This window comes from Onychomys torridus, chromosome 6 (assembly GCF_903995425.1).
Source record: "Onychomys torridus chromosome 6, mOncTor1.1, whole genome shotgun sequence".
Classification (NCBI taxonomy): domain Eukaryota; kingdom Metazoa; phylum Chordata; class Mammalia; order Rodentia; family Cricetidae; genus Onychomys; species Onychomys torridus.
The window spans coordinates 66,895,292-66,919,491 of NC_050448.1; the positions used below are offsets into that span (position 1 = coordinate 66,895,292).

The following is a 24,200-nucleotide window of genomic DNA, read 5'->3' on the forward strand; positions in this document are numbered from 1 at the left end:
TGCGAGTTCTGCCTCCCGAGTGCTGGGATTAAAGGCATGCGCCACCACCGCCTAGCCTCAACAGTCTTTTTTAAACTCCTCTTTGTCAGCTGTACTTTAGCCAAAGATATTCTCTGAGATCTCCAAAGAGCTGACCAGAGCTGCTGTCTCTCTGGCCCCCACCATTCCCAAACTGATGTTCTGCATACTGTTAAATCCACTGGCCAAGCCTGGGTCATCCTGCCCGGCTTCCCAGGAGTAGTTGATGAAGAGCACTCTGCTCATGGGCACACTGTCCTCCTGGGTTCCCAGGACACCAACGCTTCTTGTTACAGCCTTCCCTAGCCTCGTCTCCTCTGATGAGAAGGCCCCAGTGCCTCCCAGCTCAGGCCCCTGGGGCATCTCCACTCCATTATCATCTAGTTTCAGCTGGGCAATTCTAAAAGTTTAGATTAATTCTGGCCACATGTAATCGCCACACTCAGGAGGCAGAGGCCTCCTGAATTCAGGGCCAGTTCAAGGGGGATACACAGAGAGACCCTGTTTCAGGAAGAAAATAGGGGTGGGGGGATCTGCCTGTAGGTACTCTCAAGTACAGGTTTCATTCCCAAGCGGCTGACTCCTTCTCAGGATCCATAATCATTCTCTCACTCCTAATCTCTCCCCTCCCCTCACCTCAGGGGGTCTCCGTAGCCTACACTAGCCTGGAACTTCTGCCTCTATCTCCGAGTACTGCGATTGCAGATGTGCACCACCAGATCTGGTTCAGCTGTCCTATAGACGTCTTGGTGTCTGTGTGTCCCAGAGTGGCCTACAGCACCGGCTGTCCTGTGGCTTCCCTGCCCAGGCAAGAGCTGGCTGGAGCCCCACTCACCTAAAATGGCACTCTTGTGCAAGAGTTTCTTGAATGAAATTGACCTTACTGTAACCGCCACAGAAAGAGAAGACTAAATAATGACTTTCTGGAAGGGGGTAGGGAGAGAACAGGTACTGGGGAGACAGCCTGGATTCGGGGCCTCGAGGGACAAGTGGAGTAGAGAGAGCAGCTGGAGTCAGCTAACACATCAAAACTGGGACTAGAGAGATGACTCACTGATTAAGAGATCCTCCCAAGTCCGTACCTTCAGTCCCAGCACTCAGGAGGCAGAGGCAGGAGGATCTCTGTGAGTTTGAGGCCAGCCTGGTCTACAAAGAGAGTTCCAGGATAGTCAGGGCTACATAGTGAGACCCTGTCTCTAGAAAGAGGGAATTCTTTCAGGGGACCAGGATTTGATTCCCAGCACCCACGGGGTGGCTCACAACCATCTGTAACTCCAGTTGCCCGCTTCTGGCCTCTTTGAGCAACCATGCACGCAAGTGGAGCACAGACATACACATGCAGTTGGTAAAACATATAAATGAGTAAAATAAAAATCAAGGCTGGACTCAAGATCCTGGATCTAGGTTTCTGGGGTGGGGGCATACCGTCTCTAAATATCTTCCTGCTTCCTTTAGGCGTTCCCTCAGATCCGTTCTCAGGGAGACCCTCCTAAAGCACCAGTTCTGCATTCCATCCTATATCTGCCTACTCCGCACACACGGTAGCACAGTCCTTGCACTTCCGCCCTCCACAGCGACAGAGAAACCCTGTCTCCATCATCAGTTTGTCACCGCCACACTTTGATCCCATTCTCGCTCTGCTAGAAGGCTGCCTCAGTAAACTGCGGGTTTCTGTCCGTTTTGTTCACTGTTCTATCTTACTTACAATAGCTCCTGCTACACAATAGGAATTCAACCCATATTTTAAGACTAAATGGATCCTTAGCCACATACACTTGAGCACTCACCCTGTATCAGAGACTGTTCTGGACAGTCTGTCATCACCTTACTTAACCCATTTAATCCTCCGAGCCACCTGTGAGGCCTCAGGACTGCCACTGCTTTCAGGAACCCCCTTAGTCACCAAAGCCCAAGGATGCTCCCGACCCCAGACAAAACGATGCAGTCACTGTGGATAGCTTGGTACATCCTCTTACCTTCCCATCATTTCCTGAGCGTTCACACTGCCAGGGCAACAGTGGGCATCGTGTGCTTTTTTAAAGAACAATGAGAGAAAAAGGCTGTGCATATCCTGGACAGACGGTTTTGTTTTGTTTTTTTTTTCCTCTCTAGTACCTGCAACATGGGTTGTTAGAATCCTTGGATGGGCCGGGCAGCAGTGGTGCACACCTGTAATCCCAGCACTTGGGGAGGCAGAGGTAGGTGGATCTCTGTGAGTTTGAGGCCAGCCTGGGCTACAGATGTAGTCCAGTACAGGCTCCAAAGCTACAGAGAAACCCTGTCTGGGGGGGGGGGGGGAATCCTTGGATGCAGAACCTGTAAGCCGTTTTGAGACAGGGTCTCACTGTATAGACCAATCTGGCCTTGCCTCTGCCTCCTACGTGCTAGGATTGAAAGCACTTACCACAACACACCCAGCCTTCCAAGTCATTTTTTGCATTGTTTTTAAGATGTATTTTATTTTACATGCATGAATGTTGTGTGTGTGTGTGTGTGTGTGTGTGTGTGTGTGTGTATTCATACCGTGTACATGCCTGGTACCCAAGAAGATCAGAAGAGAGCATTGGATCCCCTGGAGCTGGAGTTACAGATAGATAATGAACGCCCATGTGGGTGCTGGGAACCAAACCCTGGTCCTCTGCAAAAGCAACAAGTACAATTAAGTGTTGAGCATCCCTGCAGACCCCTCCAGGTCCAATTTTATCTCTCTATCTATCTATCTATCTTTTTTTTCCTAGATGAAAACACAAAGTCTCAGGTGGTCCAGCAGCTTAGAGTACTAGATAGTTTTCCAGGGGCCCACAACTGTGGATCCAAGGGATCCACCATCCTCTCTGGCCTCCTAGGGCACCAGACACTCATGTATACACAGATATACATGCAAACAAAACACCCATACACACAAAATAAAAATAAATAAACCTCAAAGCCACATATAGTTATCATGGGGTGACAGTGTCTGGGCCTCCATAAAGCCTCAGCATCAGTGTATGCGCCGCCATACCCTACCCCACCAGTTCTTTGTTTTGTAAATAAATCTCCTCCCAACGCCCGCCCCCAGAGCTAGTCTGAACTCTGTTAAGAGCACACACTGTCCCCCAGGCCTGGACCCATTCCCAGTAAGGGACACTCTGTAGTCTCTACTTACCTGTGGATCTGTCCCAGGGACCAGATGGTCTGACGAAGGTGGTGAGGTAAAGTTAGGTCAGCTGGCAAATCTGTCCCCTGGTCTGCCCTGCAGTCTGTTCCTGCACAGGAGGTACAGCTTCCCTGGGTTTCTCCGGGGAGGGGACAATGTGGACAAACATTGAGGCTGCACCCCCACGACCCACAGAGCTCTGAGTACCTGCCTAGGAGACTCAAGCTCGCAATGGAGGCTTGCAGAGTCCCAGCCCATATTCTACCATCGTCAACTGAGGTCTCCCCCAGAGATGGGGCTGCTAAAACCATTCTCAAAAAGAAGTTATCAGGGCCCTCCATAATACTTACAGATGTAATGATGTTATAAATGTCCCCCTATGATACTTTTGGAATGTTTTTATTATTTTATTTTGTTTGTTTGAGACAGGGTCTCACCATGTAGCTGGATGACCTGGACTATTAAGTTTTTATTTAACTACAGAGAATTATCACAACTAAAAAAAAAAAATCCCTCCACCACCCCCCCAGCTGAGGGCCTTGCGCTTGCTAGGCAAGCACTCTACCATTGAGCTAAATCCCCAACCCCCATAACTAAAATTAAACATAGATGACTTCCTTTTAGATCCTCCAACCTCATGAAGTGCCAAATATTCTGGCTACACAATGAGACCCTGTCTTAAAAGACAACCTCAAAATAATGCTAGACATGGTCCTCACACCTGTAATCCTAGCCCTGGAGAGGAAGAAACAGGAGAGTCCCTGCAGCTCGCTGGCCTGCTTGTCACCGTGCTCCTCCTGCTCCAGCGTGCTCCTCCTGCTTGTCAGTGTGCTCCAGGTTCAGTGAGAGATGCTGTCTCACAAAATAAGGTGAAGGGCTAGAGGTGACTCAGCAGAAGCTGAGCACGCAGAGCTCTTGAAGAGGAACTGAGAGTTGTCCCACAACCACCTGTAACTCCAGTGCCGGGGACCTAACCACCTCCAAAGGCATCAGGCCTCTGAGGGCACTGGGCATGCATGTGGTACACAAATATATATGCAGATAAACACATAGAAGAAAAACCAATCATCTGTGAGGCAAGCCAGGACTACATAGGAAGATCCTGCTTCAAAATACAAAAAAAAAAAAAAAAAAAAATGAGGGTACTGGTGTGTATCTGTTGTTGGAATTCCTGGCCACTCCCCTAGCCGCATGGCCGCACATGCAAAGTTCAGTAGCGAAGCAAGGGGCCTTACGTACTACATAATTTGTGCACAGCGTGATCACGCAATCTGTTCGCAGGCGTGGCATAGCTCTGTAAACCCGTAAGTGCATGTGCAGGAGAATCCATAAGAACACAGACTCCTCCTCTTCTCTCCCCCCACTCCCCAGGCCTGGGCAAGTTCTAGTCTGTCTCTCCCTTCTCCTAATAAACTCTTATAGTGGGTTTTGTGTGCCTCAAGGCCTTTCTCACATGGTAACAGCTCCGCTTAATGAATAGCATTGTGCCACCGCATTAAAACTAACACCTAGCCGGGCGGGCAGTGGTGGCGCACGCCTTTAATCCCAGCACTCGGGGGCAGAGCCAGGCGGATCTCTGTGAGTTCGAGGCCAGCCTGGGCTACCAAGTGAGTTCCAGGAAAGGCGCAAAGCTACACAGAGAAACCCTGTCTCGAAAAAAAAACAAAAACAAAAACAAACAAACAAACAAAAAACTAACACCAGTAATCTCAGCACTTGGGAGTAGAGACAGGAGGATCAGAAGTTCAAGGCCAGACTCAGCTATACAGTGATTTCTAGGCCAGGGGCAGATGAGACACTGTTTCAAAATGAATTAAAATGAGAAGGGGTGGGAGGGGAAACACTGTTTAGTACAATAAATGATACAATTCTTACAACCAGATTGCCTGAGCTGAATTTCAACTCTACCACTTACTAGTACTTCTTTTAAAAATTACTTAACTTCTTAGTTCCTCGCCTTTTTTTTGGTGGGGAGAGGTTTCAAGACAGCGTTTCTCTGTGTAACCCTGGCTGTCCTGGAACTTACTCTGTAGAACAGGTTGTCCTTGAATTTAGAGATCTACCTGCCTCTACCTCCGAGTGCTGGGATTAAAGGCATGTGCCAACACCCAGCAAAATTTTAGTGATTTATTTATTTATCTTATTGTATGTACATTGGTGTTTTACCTGAATGTATGTCTGTGTGAGGGTGTTAGATCTCCTAGAACTGGAGTTATAAGCAGGTGTGACATGTCACATGGATGCTGGGAATTGAACCCAGGTTCTCTAGAAGAGCAACCAGTGCTCTTGGTCACTGAGCCATCTCTCCAGACCTTGGTACACATCTTTAACCCCAGCACTCAGAAGGCAGAGGCAGGTGGATCTCTGAGTTTGAGGCCGGCCTGGTCTACAGAGAGTTCCAGGACAGCCAGGGCTACACAGAGAAACCCTGTCTTTTTGGCAGGGGAAATGATAGCTCAGTGGTTAAGAGTACTGACCTTCCAGAGGACCAGGGATCTATTCCAAAGTACCCATATCAGGCAGCTAACCCCTGTAACTCCTACTCCATGGGGACTCTGACTCCTCTGGCCTCTATGGATACCTGAAGTCATTCATATGCATACACACACACACACACACACACACACACACACACACACACACACACACTTAAAAATGATTTAAAAAAATAATCTTAAAAAAACACCTCACTGTTGTTGAGGATGACTTTAAACTCCCAATCTTCCCATTTCCATTTTTCAAAGAGTGGTTTTACCAGTTCCTGCCATAACATGGAGAGAAACAAAAGCAAGAACACCCACCAAACAAACAAACAAAACCCCAAAACCAAAATCGAACAGAGGAAATTTTGTGATTTACATTAACTATTATTTAAAAATCAATGAACCATTAGAAGTGTCTCTCTTAAACAAACTATCTAGTTTTCTGACTCACAAAAAGTTCATTAACTGGGGCTGGAGAGATGGCGCAGAGCTTAAGAACACTTGCTGTTCTTCCAGAGGTCCTGAGTTCAATTCCTAGCACCCACACAGTGGCTCACAACCATCTGTAATGAGATCTGGCTCCCCCTTCTGACCTGCAGGGATACATGCAAACAGAACACTGTATACATAATAAGTAAATAAATCTCTAAAAAAAAAAAAAAAAAAAGTTCATTAACTTTGAAGTATTGTGAAATAGGATTTAGAAGCTTTCAGAAAGCTAGACTCAGGAAGTCAGGTGAGAAGCCAAGCTCAAGCAGACAGAGCTGGGGACAGAGCTCAGCGATAGAGCACGTGCTTTGATGCCGTAAGAGCTGAGTTCTGGAGCACCAAAGAAAACAGCCTGATATAAGTGCAAAACTGGAACCCTGAGCCACTGTTGGTAGGAATACAAAATAGGATCACTGTGGAAAACGCAGAAGTTCTTTTCATGACTAAACGTGTAGTCAGTCACCATATGACTGAACAATTTCACCCCCAGGTATAAGCCCAAAAGGAATGAACACTGAGATCCACACTAACCTGCACAAGATTGCCCAAAGCAGTGTTGTTCACAACAGTCCAAACAGAAACCCGTGATGTCCACTAACATGGAAACACATAGTCTGTGTTTACTGAAAGGACCAAGCACACGCCATTAACAGGCTGCTCAGTCTTCTCTCAGAGATCAGGCCTCAATTTCAGTGTCCTGAGACTTGAGCAAGCAGTGTCTGGGAGGGCCATGACATAGTCCTTGCAGTAGCTCCCTTTCTGACTGCTCAAGGTTCAGCCAGTTGTTTACTGTCTGGGACCCCTCACCCACTTAGAGCTATGCACATGAGTCAAGGACAGAGCCTGGGCCACTGAGTCAACCCTCACAGTAAGTAAGTGCTAGGCCAGCCAGCCTCCACAGCAGCTCAGCTCAAGGACAAAGCCTGGGACTTGTCCAGCCCGCTCAAAAATGGGTAACTGTAGCCCCCAACTAACCCTACCCAATTAAAAGTTACTAACATGATTGCCACTCACATAAACCAATCCTGAGTCTGTTCCTATGTTAGTCTGTAGACCCCCTCGCTTTAAAAACCCTGACCATTGCTACTCAGGGTCTCTCTTGCTCTGCTGCTTCACCAGACAGATGGAGAGTCCTTAGTTAACTTGTAATAATAACAAGATTCTTTGCTTTTGCATCAGATTCGGTCTGTTGGTGGTCTTTAGGGACCCTGGGTACAACACTTACAACAAGATAATACTGAGCCATAACATGAATGTTTTTTCCATTTATTTATTTGTTTGTTTATTTATTTATTTGTATGGGTTTTGTCTATATGTATGTCTGTACCATGTGTGAGCCTAGTACCTGTAGAGACCAGAAGAGGGCATTGGATCCCCAGCCTGTAACTAGAGTTATAGAAAATTGTATGAGCCGCCATATATGCCAGCCCCCATGAGTGAATTTTGAAAACATTAACCTAAATGAAAGAAGTCGGGGTTGGGGATTTAGCTCAGTGGTAGAGCGCTTGCCTAGCAAGCACAAGGCCCTGGGTTTGGTCCTCTCAGCTCTGGGGGAAAAAAAAAGAAGTCACTGATGAAAGAACCAAGCAGACGCCGTAACAGGCTGCTCAGTCTTCTCTCAGAGACCAGGCCTTAATTTCAGTTTCCTGAGACTTGAGCAGCAGTTTCTGGGAGGGCCATGAATAAAAGACGTAGTCCTTGCAGTAGCTCCCTTTCAGGACATACTCTGACTGCTCAAAGTTCAGCCAGGTGTTTACTGTCTGGGACCCCTCAGTATGTCCATGGCAGCTCAAGGACAGAGCCTGGACCACTGAGCCAGCCCCCACAGTCAGTACGCGCTAGGCCAGCCAGCCCCCTTGGCAGCTCAAGGACAAAGCCTGGGACTTGTCCTGGACAGCCCCCAAAATGATAATTGTGACCCCCCACCAATAAATTCAAAGGTTACATACCCTCACCCAATTAAAAGAGAACAGAGATAAAAATAAACCAATCCCAGTAGCACCCAAGCCAACTCCCCCAACCCCCATGAAGGGCTTGCAGTTTTAGCCTTTAAATAGCCAGCCACACAGAAAGAGCACCTCCTCCCTGCCTCACTGTATTGGGTGCAGGAACCAGTTCCCTGTCTAGACTTGTAAACTTAAACAGAATAAACCTTGCTGTTGCATTCTGGACATCCACAGTCTTCGGTGGTTTCTTTAGGGTCATGATCTGAGCATAACACTGACAAATGTCTGCATATCCTATGAGTCCATTACTATGGAAGTCCAGAACAGAAGCCAGATGTGCTTGCCCACAATCCCCAGCACTCAGGGGCAGAGGCACAAGGACCAGCTTATCAACCACCGTCACCTGTCACCTAACTGGGAGGCTTTAACCCTCAAACATGCACTAGGGGCCACCCCATGTCTCACTCCCCGTCCACATGAGCATGTGGTCTCCCTTCCCCTGCCCTGCCCACACTCCTGATCCCAGGGACCAGAGTATGCTGGTGTGTCTCCCTTCAGCCTAGTCAGCCCTGCCCCCTCCCTCTGCCATGGCCAGGGTCTGGTAAGGAGTCTCCAGTGTCTAGCTAGACAAGAGTCAAACTGCTAAAACTCAGAGCCTCTACTCTACCTAGGAGGTGGGTATCCTCACATCTGTGCCTTCTCTGTCCCAGTGGGCAATGCTCAAAGTCTCTGTCCCCACAGATAGCCACACAGGGACAAAGCCAACAGCCAAGGCTTAGGCCTTGTGGCTTCGAGCCTCAAGGCTGACTTCTATTTTGTTTTGTTTTGTTTTGTTTTTCGAGACAGGGTTTCTCTGTGTAGCCCTGGCTGTCCTGGAACTGACCAGGCTGGCCTCGAACTCAGAGATCCACATACCTCTGCCTCTTGAGTGCTGGGATTAAAGGTGTGTGCCACCACCGCCCGGCAGGGATGCCATCTTTGCAGCAGCATCAAAGACTGCAGACTTAAGTTGAGAAAGCAGGGCATAGAGTGTAATGGGCTTTCTTTTGGGCCACCAACCAGTCCCCAAATAATGACACAGAGACGTATTATTAGCTATGGAACTAATGAGCCTTAGCTCATTTCTTGCTAGTTCTTATACCTTAATTTAACCTGTTTCTCTTCATCTATGTTTTGTCTGTGGGCTTGCTACCTTTCTTTCATTCTGTATGTCCTACTTTTCCTGCTTCTTCTGTGCCTGTCTGTCGTCTGTCTGGACCCAGGCATCTCCCTCTCTTTCTCCCTCATTCTCTTCTTCTCCTTCCCCTGAGCCTAGATTCCTCCTCTTACTTATTCTCTCTGCCCTCCCTCCAGCCCCACCTATCCCTCTCCTGCCTATCTATTAGCCATTCAGTTTTTTATTTTCACCTTAGGCAGGCAAGGTGAAACAGCAACACATCTTTACATAATTAAACAAATGTAGCACAAACAAATATAACACTCCTTTACATAGTTAAACAAATGCAGCATAAACAAATGTAATCCATCTTTACCTAGTTAAGTAATATTCCATAACATAGACGGCTTCTATGACAACCCCCACTCCACCCTACCCCACCCCCAAAAGGTAACAGGGTAACCATTGTTACCTAAAAGTAACAGGAAACCATTGAAGAGAACTCTTAAAAATTGTGATAAGGAGCCGGGTGGTGGTGGCACACGCCTGTAATCCCAGCACTCGGGGGCAGAGCCAGGAGGATCTCTGTGAGTTCGAGGCCAGCCTGGGCTACCAAGTGAGTTCCAGGAAAGGCACAAAGCTACACAGAGAAACCCTGTCTCAAAAAACAAAAACAAAACCAAAAATTGTGATAAGGATACTAAAGTGTAGCTCTACACACTGAGGGCTTCTGGGCCGGGGGTGGGGGTGGGAGTGGGGGTGCTAGTGGGGAAGGACTCAGTTTTCTTTAAGGGGCTGGCTACTGGAGTTTGACCACGCTCCCGTGAATATATGGGCAACACAAGTCAGATTTGTGGATTTTTTTTTCCTTCTTATCTTCTCCTCCTCCTTCTTTTCCTTCTTTTTCTCTTTCTTCTTTTTCTTTTTTTTTGGGGGGGTGAGGTCACAAGAGTGAGGAGAGGAACTGAGAGGACTGGGAAGTAGGTGTAATTGGGGTGCATGATGTGAAATTCCCAAACAATCAATACAAATATTATGTTAAAAAGAATGGGGCTGGAGAGATGGCTCAGAGGTTAAGAGCACCGGCTGCTCTTCCAGAGGTCCTGAGTTCAATTCCCAACAACCACATGGTGGCTCACAACCATCTGTAATGAGATCTGGCACCCTCTTCTGTATACATAATAAATAAACAAGTCTTTAAAAAAAAAAAAAAAAAAGAATGTAGTTAGAGCTGGACAGTGGTGGCCCACACCTTTAATCCCAGCACTTAAGAAGCAGAGGTAGGTGGATCTATGAGTTTGAGGCCAGTCTGGTCTACAGAACAAGTTCTAGGACAGTTAGAGCTACACTGAGAAACCTTGTCTCAACACTCCCCTCCCCCACCCCCAAATGTAGAGTCTAAGAGTTATAACCAATTTTAGATATCAGATATAGAAGTAAGTAGTAAAGGAGGGCTGGAGAGATGGCTCGGCTGTTAAAGGCTAGGCTTGCAACCAAAAATATAAAAAGTAAGTTGCCAGGCAGTGCTGGTGCACGATTTTAGTCCCAGCACTTGGGAGGCAGAGGCAGGTGGATCTCTGTGAGTTCAAGGCCAGCTTGGTCTACAGAGTGAGTTCCAGGACAGGCACCAAAACTACACAGAGAAACCCTGTCTCCCCCAGTCCAATAAATCTAATTTTCATAAGTCAAGAAGTATGATCAACCGGTGGATCTCTGTGAGTTGGAAGCCAGCCTGGTCTACAGAGCGAGTTCCAAAAGCTATAGGCTCCAAAGCTACACAAAGAAACCCTGAAGTATGATCAAGGAAAATAATAATCCTTGGGAATAGAGAGAAGGCTCAGGGGTTAAGAGCACTTGCTGCTCTTACAGAAGACCTGGGTTCAATTCTCAGCACGTATACTTTGTGGCTCACAACCATCCATAACTCCATGTATTCAGCAAAACATTTATATACATAAAATAAAAATAAATTTTTAAAAAATTAAAAGAATAATCCAGATGGTTGTGGCAGCTCACACTTGTAATCCTCATACTTGGGAGGCAAAGGTAAATAAGATTTCCTCAAATTGTAAGCCAGCCTGAACTACTTAAGAGACTCTGCTTCCTACACTCCCAGCCCAAAAAACTCCAGGCTGAGGGCACAGTACAATAATAAAGCACTTGTCTAGTGAATGTGGGTTCTGGGTTTGATCCCCTAGCACCAAAATAAAAAAGTCCCACCCTCCCTCCCTTATCCACAGCTTTACTTCTGTGGCCTGAAGTCAGTCTTGGCTCAAAAATACTAAATAGGAAATTCCAATAATAAATATATTTTTTGTTTGTTTGTTTTTGAGACAGGGTTTCTCTGTGTAGCTCTGGCTGTTCTGGAACTCACTCTGTAGACCGGGCTGGCCTTGAACTCAAAGATCCTGCCTTTGCCTCCTGGGTGCCTGGATTGAAGGCATATGCCACCACCAGCAGCCAGCAAGTTTTAAATAATATGAATGTCTCCATCCCTTGCCATCCATCCTGAACAATATCATCCTTGGGTCTAGTGGCTCCAGGCTGCATACTATGCAACAGTACTCACGTCCAAAGAGCCCAGTGCTCAAACCTTAGGCAGCATCTTTGGGGCTCTGTCCCATCAGACACTTTGTCTCCTCAGGTGGGATGGAGTCACAAGAAGATAAGTAAGTACAGTGCCATGAGACCATTTTAAAAGGAGAGGCCACACTGGGCCTAGAGATGGCTCAGCTAAGCCTCATGACCTGAGCTACCACTGGACCCTACTAGGAGGAGAGAACTGCCTCTTGTTCTCTGACCGGCAAAGGCGCACATGCACACATAAACAAATAAACAAGTAAAGAGTTGTTTTTTTTAAGATTTTATTTATTATGTATATAGTGTTCTGCCTGCATATATGCCATGCCTGCAGGCCAGAAGAGGGCGCCAGATCTCATTACAGATGGTTGTGAGCCACCATGTGGTTGCTGGGAATTGAACTCAGGACCTCTGGAAGACCGACCAATCAATGCTCTTAACCTCTGAGCCATCTCTCAGCCCCACAAGTAAATAGTTTAAAAATGAGAAAATACTTTCATTTCTTCTTCTTCCTTTTTTTGTTTTTGTTTTGTTTTTTGGAGACAGAGTTTCTTTGAGCCTGTCCTGGAACTCACTCTGTGGCCCAGGCTGGCCTCGAACTCACAGAGATCAGCCTGCCTCTGCTTCCCGAGTGCTGGGATTAAAGGTGTGCGCCACCACCGCCCGGCTGCTTTAATTTCTTCTACTGCACTCTGCTGTAAAAACAATTTCATTGTCGTCACTGTTGATGTCTTACCATTTGTATGGATCAGGGCTTTATGTTTGTTTGTCAACTTAATACAAACTAGAATTACTTAAGAAGAGTGACCCTGCTGTGGGGTGGTGGCGCACACCTTTAATCCCAGCACTCGGGAGGCAGAGGCAGGCAGATCTCTGTGAGTTCGAGGCCAGCCTGGTCTATAGAGCGAGTTCCAGGACAGGCATCAAAACTACACAGAGAAAACCTGTCTCAAAAAACCCAAAGGAAGAAGAAGAGGAGGAGGAGGAGGAAGAGGAGGGAGCCTTAATTGAGAAGTTGCCTCTGTCAAATTGGCCTGTAGGCATGTCTGTGGGGAATTAATTTATTCTTGATGTGGGAGGGCACAGCCCACTACGGACGGTGCCACCCCTAGGCAGAGACTTAGCGGAGGAAGCCGTGGGAAACAAGCCAGTAGGAGCACTTTCTGCTTCAGTTCCTGCCTCCAGGTTCCTGCCTCGAGTTCCTGTCTTGGTTTTCCTCAATGGGTTATAACCTTCCTCCCCAATTGTTCCTGATTTATAGGTTAAACTGTAACATAAGTATCCGTGTAGAGAGAACCACATACATACAGGGTTCAGAATCAACTTTTGAGCATCTCCGGGAGGTGCCCCCCCCCCAGCTTTTTTTTTTTTTTTTTTTCTTCTTCTTTTTTCTTTTGGTTTTTCAAGACAGGGTTTCTCTTTGTAGCTTTGCACCTTTCCTGGATCTCACTCTGTAGACCAGGCTGGCCTCGAACTCACAAAGATCCACCAGGCTCTGCCTCCTGAGTGCTGGGATTAAAGGCATACACCACCACCGCCCGGCCCTATTCCCCCATCTTAAGGGAGACAGCTGTACTGAAGCCCCAGTGTTACATAAAGACTGTAAGGATGAAGAGGAAAGGGTGTTGGCCCAGCCAATGAGGCTTGTTCCATCAAAGCTGCTAGGGCCTCCACTGTTGTCGGTTCTGATGAAGTCATGGGCCGTCACCTTGCAGGGTATCAGGACTCTGCCTTCCTGCTCTTGCTTCGGGAACACAGGGCCCCAAACACCTATCACTGTGTTAATTCCTTCAGGCCTAGACCCCACACCTTCACTGTGATGCTGGACTGCCATTGTCACTGATGAACCTGTGCTGAGGACACGCTTGCCTGCCATCATCACCAGCAGTCAAGAGAAGAGGACTTCTTCCTCTAGCTTTCCATCCAGTCTTCCAACCAGAAGCCAGCTGAAAAGATTCAGGGGAAAGTTGCACATCGGCCCATCACATAGGGCTGTGATGCTTTGATCCTCATGTCTACCCGAGCGAGCCCTGAAGTGCCCGGATCAAAGGTGTGCATTATTCCAAGTGCTTCCGTGGCGTGTTTGGGATGTGTGTGGGGGTCAATTGACCGAGTGGAGCAGGTTCCCCTGCTGTGGAGCTATCGCATGCAAGCCACGGAAGGTCTCAGCAGCACAGGACGCTGGACCTCTCCCAAGGGGAAAGGGGTTGCTCCTGCCTATGCACCTCAGATCTGAGACAAAGACTTCTTCCACTCATGGCTGCCTTGAAATGACCCATGAGCACTTTCAGGGTATCAAGTCTGCAGGTCCTCTGGACCTGACAGAAATTACACCTCCTGAGATGTGTGCTGTGCATGCTGACTCACCTAAAGATGTCTGGGCTTAGCCTCCAAAATAGAGAAGCCAGTGTAGTGTACACTCGAGTGAAGTGTGTGTGCGCGTGTGCGCATGCGTGTGCACTTGAGTCAGGGTGAGTCAGGATAGGTGTGAGAATGTGAGAGAGAAAGAGAGAGTGATATGCTTCTCTGTAGAACCTTGACCAAAGCAGGAATGGAAGTGTGAACAAAAAAGGCCATTGTAAAAGTTTCAGATTTTGGAAGTTCTTATTCAGCTTGAGAGGGCAGGTTCTGAAGGCAGGCATCCCTTCCCACTCTGGGGAATTTTATGTGGCCACTTTAACCCCATGGCTCATTTTCCAGCCCTTTTCTCTCTAGTCCATTTTTGCTTACTTTATTTCTTTATTCATTTATTGAGACAGAGTCTTACTATGAAGCCCTGGCTGCCCTGGAACTCCCTATACAAACCAGCCTATACTCACAGAGATCCACCTGTCTCTACACCTTGGGTTCTGAAATTAAAGGTTTGTGCCATTGTGCCCTGTTGTGAAATATTCCTTTACACTGTGTGAAGATATGTCGCTGTGATTGGTTTAATAAAAAGCTAAACAGCCAGTAGCTAGGCAGGATTTGCGGGGCAGAGAGAACGATAGGAAGAAGCAGGCAGAGTCACCAGCCAGATGTGAGTTCAAGGCCAGCCTGGTCTACAAAGCGAGTTCCAGGAAGGGCACAAAGCTACACAGAGAAACCCTGTCTTGGGGGGAAAAAGAGTCTGGAGCTGGAAAGATGGCTGTGGTTAAGAGCACTGACTGTTGTTCTTCCAGTGGACCTGGGTTCAATTCCCAACATCCACATGGCAGCTCACAACTGTTTGTCATTCCAGTTCTGGGCACCTGATACCTTCATTCCAATGCACATAAAATAAAGTTAAATTAAAAAAAAAAAAAAAAAAACTAGTTAGGAACAAGTCTAAGCTATCAACCGAGCTTTCATAGTTAATAAGAAGTCTCTATGTGGTTACTTGGGAGCTGGCAGGCAGGACAGGAAAGTCTGACTATAGGGTCCTGCTCCATTTTTACTTTTATTTTTGGAGTTAGTACCTTTTTTTTTTTTTTTTTTTTTTTTTTTTGTGGAGCTGAGGATCGAACCCAGGGCCTTGTGCTTGCTAGGCAAGCGCTCTACCACTGAGCTAAATCCCCAACCCCGAGTTAGTACCTTTTTGAGACAGGGTCTCCCTATGTAGTTCTGTCTAGCCTAGCTAGCTATGTAGACCAGGCTGGCCTTGAACTCACAGAGATCTGTCTGTCTCTGCCTCTCAAGTGGTAGGAATAAAGGTCTGCACCATCATGTCCTGCTTTAAATTTAAAACAATTTATTTCATGCAGATGGGTATTTTGCCTGCATGCACATTTGTGTGCATCTGTGTGCATTTTCCCTATGCATTCCAGCAAAGAGCACTGGGTCCCCTGGAATTGGAGTCACAGATGGTTGTGAACTGCCATGTGGGTGCTGGGAACCCAAATCGTCTTCACAAATCCGCCTGGAGGTCAACACTGTCCTATATCCCCAAACAAGCAACTCTTGACCTCTGGTGAGCACGGCCGCTACTCTGGCCCAGTCTACAGCAGTACCTCACTGCCACCACCACAGCTCTGGCCTGTGAAAGTCACAAAACTTCCTTCTACCCACTAGAGCTGCTCACGGTGTGTGCCTTGAGCTTGGAACATGGCCCCCACTGAAGGAAGAGCTCCTTGTGCAGCAGCAGCTGCTTGGCAGGAAAAGGACAAACTTTAAAAAACTTGCACCAACACTTGATGCTGGGGCCACTCAGGAAGACCATTCTCAAAAAAAAAAAAAAAATCAAAATTCACAATGCCAGTGTCATTTGTTCTGTTACTTTCGAAGTGGAACATCTAAACTCAAGCCTATTGAGTACAGTACTACAGATGTGGAGCTTGGCATCTGGCAAGGTGCTTTAAAAACAAAACTGGGGGTTGCAAATTTAGCTCAATGGTAGAGTGCTTGCCTAGCGAGTGCAAGGCCCTGGGTTCGATCCTCAGCTCCCAAACAAAACAAAACAAAGAAACCAAAAAACAAATAAAAAACAAAACTGGGGGGGGGGGGCGACACAGGAGGAGAGGAGGGAGGGGCAACTGTGGTTGGTGTGTAAAATAAAGTTTAAAAAGTTAATAATAGCTGGGCGGTGGTCTTGGTGGTGGCACACGCCTTTAATCCCAGCACTCAGGAGGCAGAGGCAGGTGGATCTCTGTGAGTTCGAGGCCAGCCTGGTCTATAGAGTGAGTTCCAGGACAGCCTCCAAAAAAAACCTACAGAGTAACCCTGTCTCAAAAAACAAAACAAAACAAAAAAGTTAATAATAAAAAATCCGGGCAGCAGTGGCGCACGCCTTTAATTCCAGCACTTGGGAGACAGAGCCAGGCGGATTTCTGTAAGTTCGAGGCCAGCCTGGGCTACAGAATGAGATCCAGGACAGGCACCAAAACTACACAGAGAAACCCTGTCTCGAAAAATCAAAAAGAAGAAAGTTAATAATAATAATAACTGAGTCGGGCAGTGGTGGTGCACACCTTTAATCCTAGCACTCAAGATGCAGGTGACTCTCTGTGAGTTCAAAGCCAGCCTGTTCCACAAAGAGTATTCTCCTTCAGCCAGGGCTACACAGAGAAACATGTCTCAAATAAACAAACAGGCTGGGCATAATAGCACACACCTTTAATGCCAGCTCTTTGAAGGCAGAGACAAGTGGATCTCTGATTTTGAGACCAGCCTGGTCTACATGGTGAGTTCCAGAACAGCCAGAGTTATATAGTGTTCCAGAACAGCCAGAGTTATATAGTGAGACCCTTCCTCAAAGGAAAACAAAACAACAAAAAAACCCTGACAACTATGGGTGCTGGAGGGATTGTTCAACAGTTAACAGAACTGGCTGCCCTTCCTGAGGACCCAGGTTCGATTCCTAGCACCAATATGGAAGCTCACAACTGTCTGTAACTCCAGTTTTCAAGGGATCTGCTGCCCTCCTATGGCATCCTTGGGAACCAGGAATGTATGTGGTGCCAAGACATACATGCAGGCAAACCACCCATATGCATGGCATTAATTTTTTTTTTTTGAAAATGTTAGCATTTAATTAACCTTCCTGAGTGGCTTCAAACCACCAGGACACAGGCACCTCCAACACCCTCTCTTCTCTTCAGCTCTTCTGCTGAAACATTTGGCTTTCACAATGACAGGCTGCTTAGGGAGGTTTCCCTTCCCCAGAACTCTGGAGGAGCCTGATCGCACATCATCCACACTGGGGGCATCTCCAGTCTTTTCTTTGCAGCATTGACCGGGGCTGCTCACTGACCAGTGTCCACACTGTATCCAGGTGGACAGTCGGGCAGAAGCTCTGGTTCCTCTTTAAGTGGGTCGCCTCATCCAGTCTTGATGTTATGGTATGTGCCCAGCCTTATGGTAGCATGTTAGGCCCTGTTTGTTTGGTGTCCCTGGAGACCTGCTCTTTCCTGAGGGGGAATGGAGGGGGCACGTGCAGATCTGGGGGAGAGGGGTGTGTGGGGGAAGAATTGGCGGGAGGGAGGGAGTGGAAACTGCAGTCGGTGGGGATGTAATATATGAGAGAAGGGGAAAAAAGAAAAAAAAAAAAAGAAAGAAAGAAAAACACTCTACCCACACCTCAGCCAAGCTGTTCTACACTGTGAGATTTGGTGCCCACACAGCCTGTGCCCACTCTCAGCCTCGGCTGCTGGTACACCTAGCCACAGTAGGAGTCAGGCACAGCTGTTTGTGAGGGCTGTGGAAACCTGACTGAACTGTGGCTGCATGCAGGGAAGGATGGAGGGAGACCCCGAATCAAACTAGAGATGTTATCTCTTCCTCTGTCCTGGGGTGGCCAGGCTAGCAGCCTCCTGCCCCTAACTTCACCTCCCGAGGAATGCTGAGTAAACCTAGGGTGTTCCCCCCCTTATCTCTGCCCTATTGAGGCCTGGGAGACAAAAGAGGGGTCTCTGCCAAGATGGCTTAAGCCTCCCAGGCCTGCCCCAGTGGGAGATGAAAGACTACAGCATATCCAGCCTGCAAACCTGAGGATCTCATAGTCCAAGGGAAACACTTCTTTTTCTTTATTTTTTGAGCTGAGGATCGAACCCAGGGCCTTTGCTAGGCAAGCGCTCTACCACTGAGCTAAATCCCAACCCCCAAGGGAAACTCTTGTTCTCCACCCACAAACACATTTTTGCTGGTATTTGTGGTGTTGGGGATGGAACCTAGGACCTAGCTCAAACTAGGTCTACTATTGAGGTCCACTGCAAATGCACACCCCTCCCCCAAACCCAGCTCTTTCTTACACACACACATTTTTGTTTAGTTTGTAGGTTTGTTTTTTATTCTGTTTTGAGACAGATCCTCATGCAAGCTATGCTGACAGAACACTACACTCACTATGTAGTGGAGGCTGGCCCTGACCTTCTGATCCTCCCCACTCAAGCTCCCAACTCTTGGAATTAGAAACTGGCCATGCCCTACCAACACCCTCTTTGCAGAAGAAACACCCGCTACTTTTTTTTTTTTCTGTTATTTCATGGTATAAGGATCAAACCCCGTGCCTGACACGACCAGGCCCAGTGTGCTGCACCCAGCAGGCTGGCTCAGCTTGGGAGAACAGGGCAGGGCAGCTCCTGGCAACTCTGTGAACTGGAAAATTTCAGGAAGTTTGGGAGGACAAGTCCATGTCCTCACTTAGAGCACAGTCTTACAGAGGCGAGTCTACTGAAGGGCACTGGACACTTTATAGCTGGGCAGTGCCAGTCTCCCTCACCTCAGCCTCATAATGCAAGTCCAAAAACTCACACTCCGTCACTTAGCAACACAAGTGCAGATAGTTTCCAGAACGGAAGTATCGAGGGAGAATTCTGCATCTCCCTTCCCCCAGAGCTCCAGCAGTCAATGAGGGAGCCCCCTAATACCTAGCTCCCTCTAGGCTAGAGAGCCAAGTCTACCATCTCGATTCTTCCCCTGGAACTCCCTCCTATGTGCCCTATTTGGAGGCATGGTGGAGTGCTGTAGTTGCCTGCCTGGCTAGCCTGGACACTCTAGTCTGTTCTCTTGCAAAAGGTGGTGTAGCAAGTCCTTCTAACTGGTTAGTAATGTTCCTTTGTTTAAGACAGTCTCGTTATAATATAGCCCAGGCTGGCCTTGAAGTCTGTCTATAGCCCAGGCTGGTCCCACTCACAGTGGGACAGCAGATTAGAGCCACCTGCCAACTGTCCTAGTTAGCTTTCCATTACTGTGATAAACACCATCACCAAAAGCACCTGGGGGAGGAGAGGGTTTATTTGCCTTATACTTCCTTATCACGGTTCATCCTGGGGGGAAGTCGGGACAGGAACTCAAGGTGGGGCTAAAGCAGAGACAATGGAGGGCCCTACTGACTGGCTTGCTCCCCACGGTGTGCTCAGTCTGCTTTTTTCCATACAGCCCAAGACCACTGCCACTGTGCTACAGACCCTCCCACATGAACCATTAGTCAAAAAATGCCCATTGGCTTGCCTACCTGAAAGAGGCATTTTCTCAGTTGAGGTTCTCTCTTTCCAAACTTGCCAAGCTTCTATCAAGCTGCTGAAAAACTTATGCCGCACACATTTGAAATAGCCCCATCTTTAGGACAGGAATGTGTTAGTGGGCCTGTATCCTGAGAAATTGTAACTAGTTCTGTAAAGTAGGAGACAGGGCAGACCAAGCACCGAGGGGAGGAAGGGAAGTATGGGGGAGAGGGGGAGAGGGGACAGAAAGGAGACTGAATTTCACCATGCTGAAGGCCTGCTGGAAGGGAAGCCCACATGAGCACGGGCTCTGGGCTCCTCTACCCTCGTGACCTGTGGCTCTCCTTTCGCCTTGCTCAGCCACAGCTTGGAAGCTGGACTGGAAAGTGAGGAAGGACCCAGAGAAATGTAAGAGTGTGGCGGAACACAAATAACCGAAGTCCCGAGGCTAAAGGAGGAGGGACTCTAGAGCCCTTGAGGCAACATAGCAAGACCCTGCAAAGATAAGGAGAGGCTGGGGAGATAGCCAGTCGGCTGCAAGCGTCTGTTGACTCAGCCTGGGCCAGGGAAGGCAGAGGCAGATCCTGAGAGCCCCCTGACCAGCAGCCCAGCTGAAGAGGCAAGTTTCCGGGTTGGGTCAGTGAGAGACCGGGTCTCGAGACAGTACAGAGCAATAGAGGAAGACACCTGAAGTCTTGCTCTGACTTTATGCATAAGCACTAATGTGCATTCACCACACGGTGCATGTTAGTTATTTTGTGCTAGAAACATGTCCCGAACACGACAAGACCATGGGAGAGTTTTATTAAAGAGGATAGAGGTGACAGGCCTGGGTGAAACACACACGTGGGTGAGGAGAGAAGGGGGGGGGGAGGAGGAGGAGGAGAGAGAGAGACTGAGAGCCTGAGAGAGTCATGCAAGGTGGCACCGGCTTTTTAAAGGTTGGGGCCGCGCATGCGTACAGGGACTCCTGAGGGCACTCCACGCATGCACGTAGACAGGGACTCCAGTGGGTACTCCATGCATGCACGTAGATTACATGGCTGCGCGCGCGCTTTACGCAACCATGTAAGGCCAGAGTCCGTGTAAACATGTAATTGTCTATCAGTGCATGCATATGTATACTTTATATATATGACATCAGGGTACAATAGGATGAAAGGAAGTGCTTGGAGAAAGGAGCCGTCGTAGTATATGCTAGAACAGCAGTGAAGGGTGAGACCACCAAAGAATCCAGATACTAACAGTCAAGACTGAAGACTGAAATTTCAGAGATAGGACCATCCTAGAACACAGTGGGGTGTCTAGGGGTAAGCATGTGATCGTTTACTTGAGATGAATGTTCTCAGTATCCAAGAGGCCAGCCTGGGCTACAGAGTAAGACCCTATCTCAAAAACGTATACACATAAGATAATAAAAATAACAATAATACAGCTGTCACCGAAGAACAGTGTGGACATCAGACAAAGGTGGCATCCACAGTCACAACGGGCTCTGGGACCATGGCAGGTCAGAGGACATTAAGGCCCCAGTGCCTATCAACTTCCACAAGGGGCCTGGAGACCAAGGTGTGGCTAAGGCAAGGAGAGAAAGCATTGGCATGGAGGCCAACTCACTGGGCACATGCTCACACTGAAGAGGGAAAACATCTGGACCAGGTATGGAGGTACACACCTGCACCAGCTGGAGCCAGGACACCTACAAGTTCAAGGTCACTCTGGGCTGTTCAGGGACTTCCAGGGCAGCCCAGGTTACCTTATAAGAACCTGTCTCAATAAACAAAAGGTTTGGCGGCTCGTGCCTGTCACCCCAGTGTTTGTTTGGGAAGCTGAGATGGAAGGGTCACCAGGAGTTTAAGACCAGCCTGGGCTGCACAAGAAACGTTCTCACCAAAAGGAAAACAAAGGGAGCAAGACTGTGGCTGACTAACCCTCCTCTGTCCTGGAAAACCTCACCACAGGTCTGGTAAGAACTCAAGGGAGAGGAAGAACAGGTGGAGCTGAGGGCCCACTGGTCGTGGAGAGAGTATTAGCCTTTGGGTGAGGGTAAAAGCTCCACAGAGGTGGAGGGAATAAAGCCAGATGCCTTGTGCTGCCTAAAGCTTTGGGGCTGCTGCAGGCTAGATAGGCTCTTCCCATTGGAGGCAGACACAGGTCTTTTATCCCAGCACTGAGGAGACAGAGACAGGTAGATAGATATTCATGAGTTCTAGGACAGCCTGGTCTTCATGAGACCCTGTCTAAAGACAAACAACCCAAGCTGTTCCCACGTTCGTGATCCTCTTCCTGCCCTGGACTGTCGGTGTGTAACAGTCTTGCTATATTGCCAACACTGGTCTCCAACTCAAGGCAATCCTCCTGCCAAAGCTTCCTTTCTTCCCCTCTTGAAGGACACTGTTCTTCACGTCTTCCCTCCGAGCTTAGCATCTGCTTGGCACTCCTGAGGGGAGTTTACACAGGGGTAAAGCCAGCCCAGGGGCCGGTTAGATCGCCATGCTGAGGGTGCCCAATATCCTGGCCGGATCAGTCTGAAGTCATGGTCTATAATGCTTGGTTGGGCTCACTGATATTCACTTGAGAAACCAGTTAACCGTGAGATTATGAGGATGCTCTCAGAGGGAAAGAAGCCAGAGGAGGAGAAGATTAAAAGAAAAATCCTTGAGCACATGGTGAATGCCTACAATCCCAGCTACTCAGAGGCTGAGGCAGGAAGGGTGACAGACAGCTCAAGACTGACCTGAACTGTAGAGCAAATTCAAGGCTTATTTGGGCAACTTGGTGAGATTCTATCCATCACAAAACAAAATGGGAGGTTGGAGGCTGTGGATGTAGCTCAGTGGACCATCTTGCTTGGCATGCACCAAGCCGTGGGTTAATTCCCAACACCACATAAATGTCAGTGGTTCAACCTGGGCTTTTTGCACTGGGGAAATGGAGGCAGGACAGCATTCAAGACCATCCGTGGCTGTGTAGTGAGCTGGAAGCCAGCCTAGGGCACATGAGATCCTGGTGTTTTGTTTCTGTTTAAGGTGGTGGTTAATACAGACACTCACAACTAGCCAAAGCACCAAGAGTAAGTGACAGACAGATGGACGGCTCTAAAGAGGACATCTACATCACCCTCTTTAAGCCTCGGGAACACGGAGGAGGAGTTGGCAGACAGCACCAAGAGCCAGGGGCTGGAGAGATGGCTCAGTGGTTCATAGCACTACTGCTGCTCTCCCAGAGGACCCAATTTCAGTTCCCTGCACCCACATTGGGCAGCTCACAACCACCGGTAACTCCAGCCACACAAGATCCAACATCTCTGCCCTGTCTCGGCCCCTGCATTCATATGGGTATGTGCAGAAATTTTTTTTTAATCTCTCTACCATGCTCAGACCCTAGGTTCAGTCATCCCTGGTGCTAGATAAATAAAACAACCTTAAAATGTTTACTAGGGCTTTCAGAGGGTTCAGCTAATTTGAAGATGCAGCGTGCTGGAAGCAAGGAGCGGAGCGGCACAGGAGAAAGGGAAGTGGGACTGCCAGACGTCTAGTCAACCAAGCACGTCCTTTGCAAAGACGCCGGTGAAAAAAAACAGAGAAAGACAGTGAACGATAACGACTGTACACCAAAGAAGGAAGCAGGAGATGCCAAGACTCCAAGACCCAGGCGTAGGAAGCCCGATTTAAAGAATGTTCCTGAGATACCCAAAGAGGCCAGAGTGAAGACATTTCGAAAAAAAATGAAGACAGGAGGGCAAAGTGCCTTGTCCTCAGATGACAGTTCCCCTTGAAGTGGTCCCTGTACCTGTAGAGCAGGTACCTGCCCTTACTGATGCTCCTGTCCTCTATGAAGAAGTCAGCACCACTGTTGTGAAGACAACCGCCTCGGAGGCCGTGTTGGCATCTTGGGCCAGAACTGCAGCCAATGCTAAGAAAAATGAGGCCGTGCCGTCCACGGCAACATCAGAGACTATGGGGAAATGCGGTGTGTGTGTGGTTCATGGGAGAAGCCTTCCTGCAAAGTCAAGTGGTTGGGTTTGGCTGCAGTTCCATGCCGGACAGGCCTGGCCCTGAGAAGAAAGGGAAAGTGATTGCCCTCTTCCTGCTTCCAGCCTGCAACTTTCCACCCCCACACCTGGAGGACAACATGCTGGGCCCCAAGTGTGTTCACAGGAACCAGGTCTTAAATAAGAGCCTCCATGGATAAAGGGAAGGCATCTTAGGCTTGGGCTAGCTGCTGTCATCACCCACTCTTGTGGAGTGGTCTACAGAACTGCAGCCAAGACAGACTGATGGAAACCCAAATCTATGCCCTGGAAGGTGCCCATATCATGCAGAAACTATGGGACATTGTTCGCTAATTGTTGCTGAAGTTCGAGAAGAACCAGTGAAGCCACAAAGACGCAATGGTTCAACCTCTGCTCATTGGGATGACTAGGTATAAGTCATCCTCCTGTTGTGTGAAGATGAGAAAGTGTCCTACAGGTTTTGCTGCCAGGAGGTC

General features: G+C 48.2%; 1 pseudogene; it reads left to right on the plus strand.

Annotated features, from left to right (window-relative positions):
• The first annotated feature begins 3,865 nt into the window (after positions 1 to 3,865).
• Positions 3,866 to 23,903, plus strand: LOC118586185 (annotated as a pseudogene).
• Positions 23,904 to 24,200: the final 297 nt, after the last annotated feature.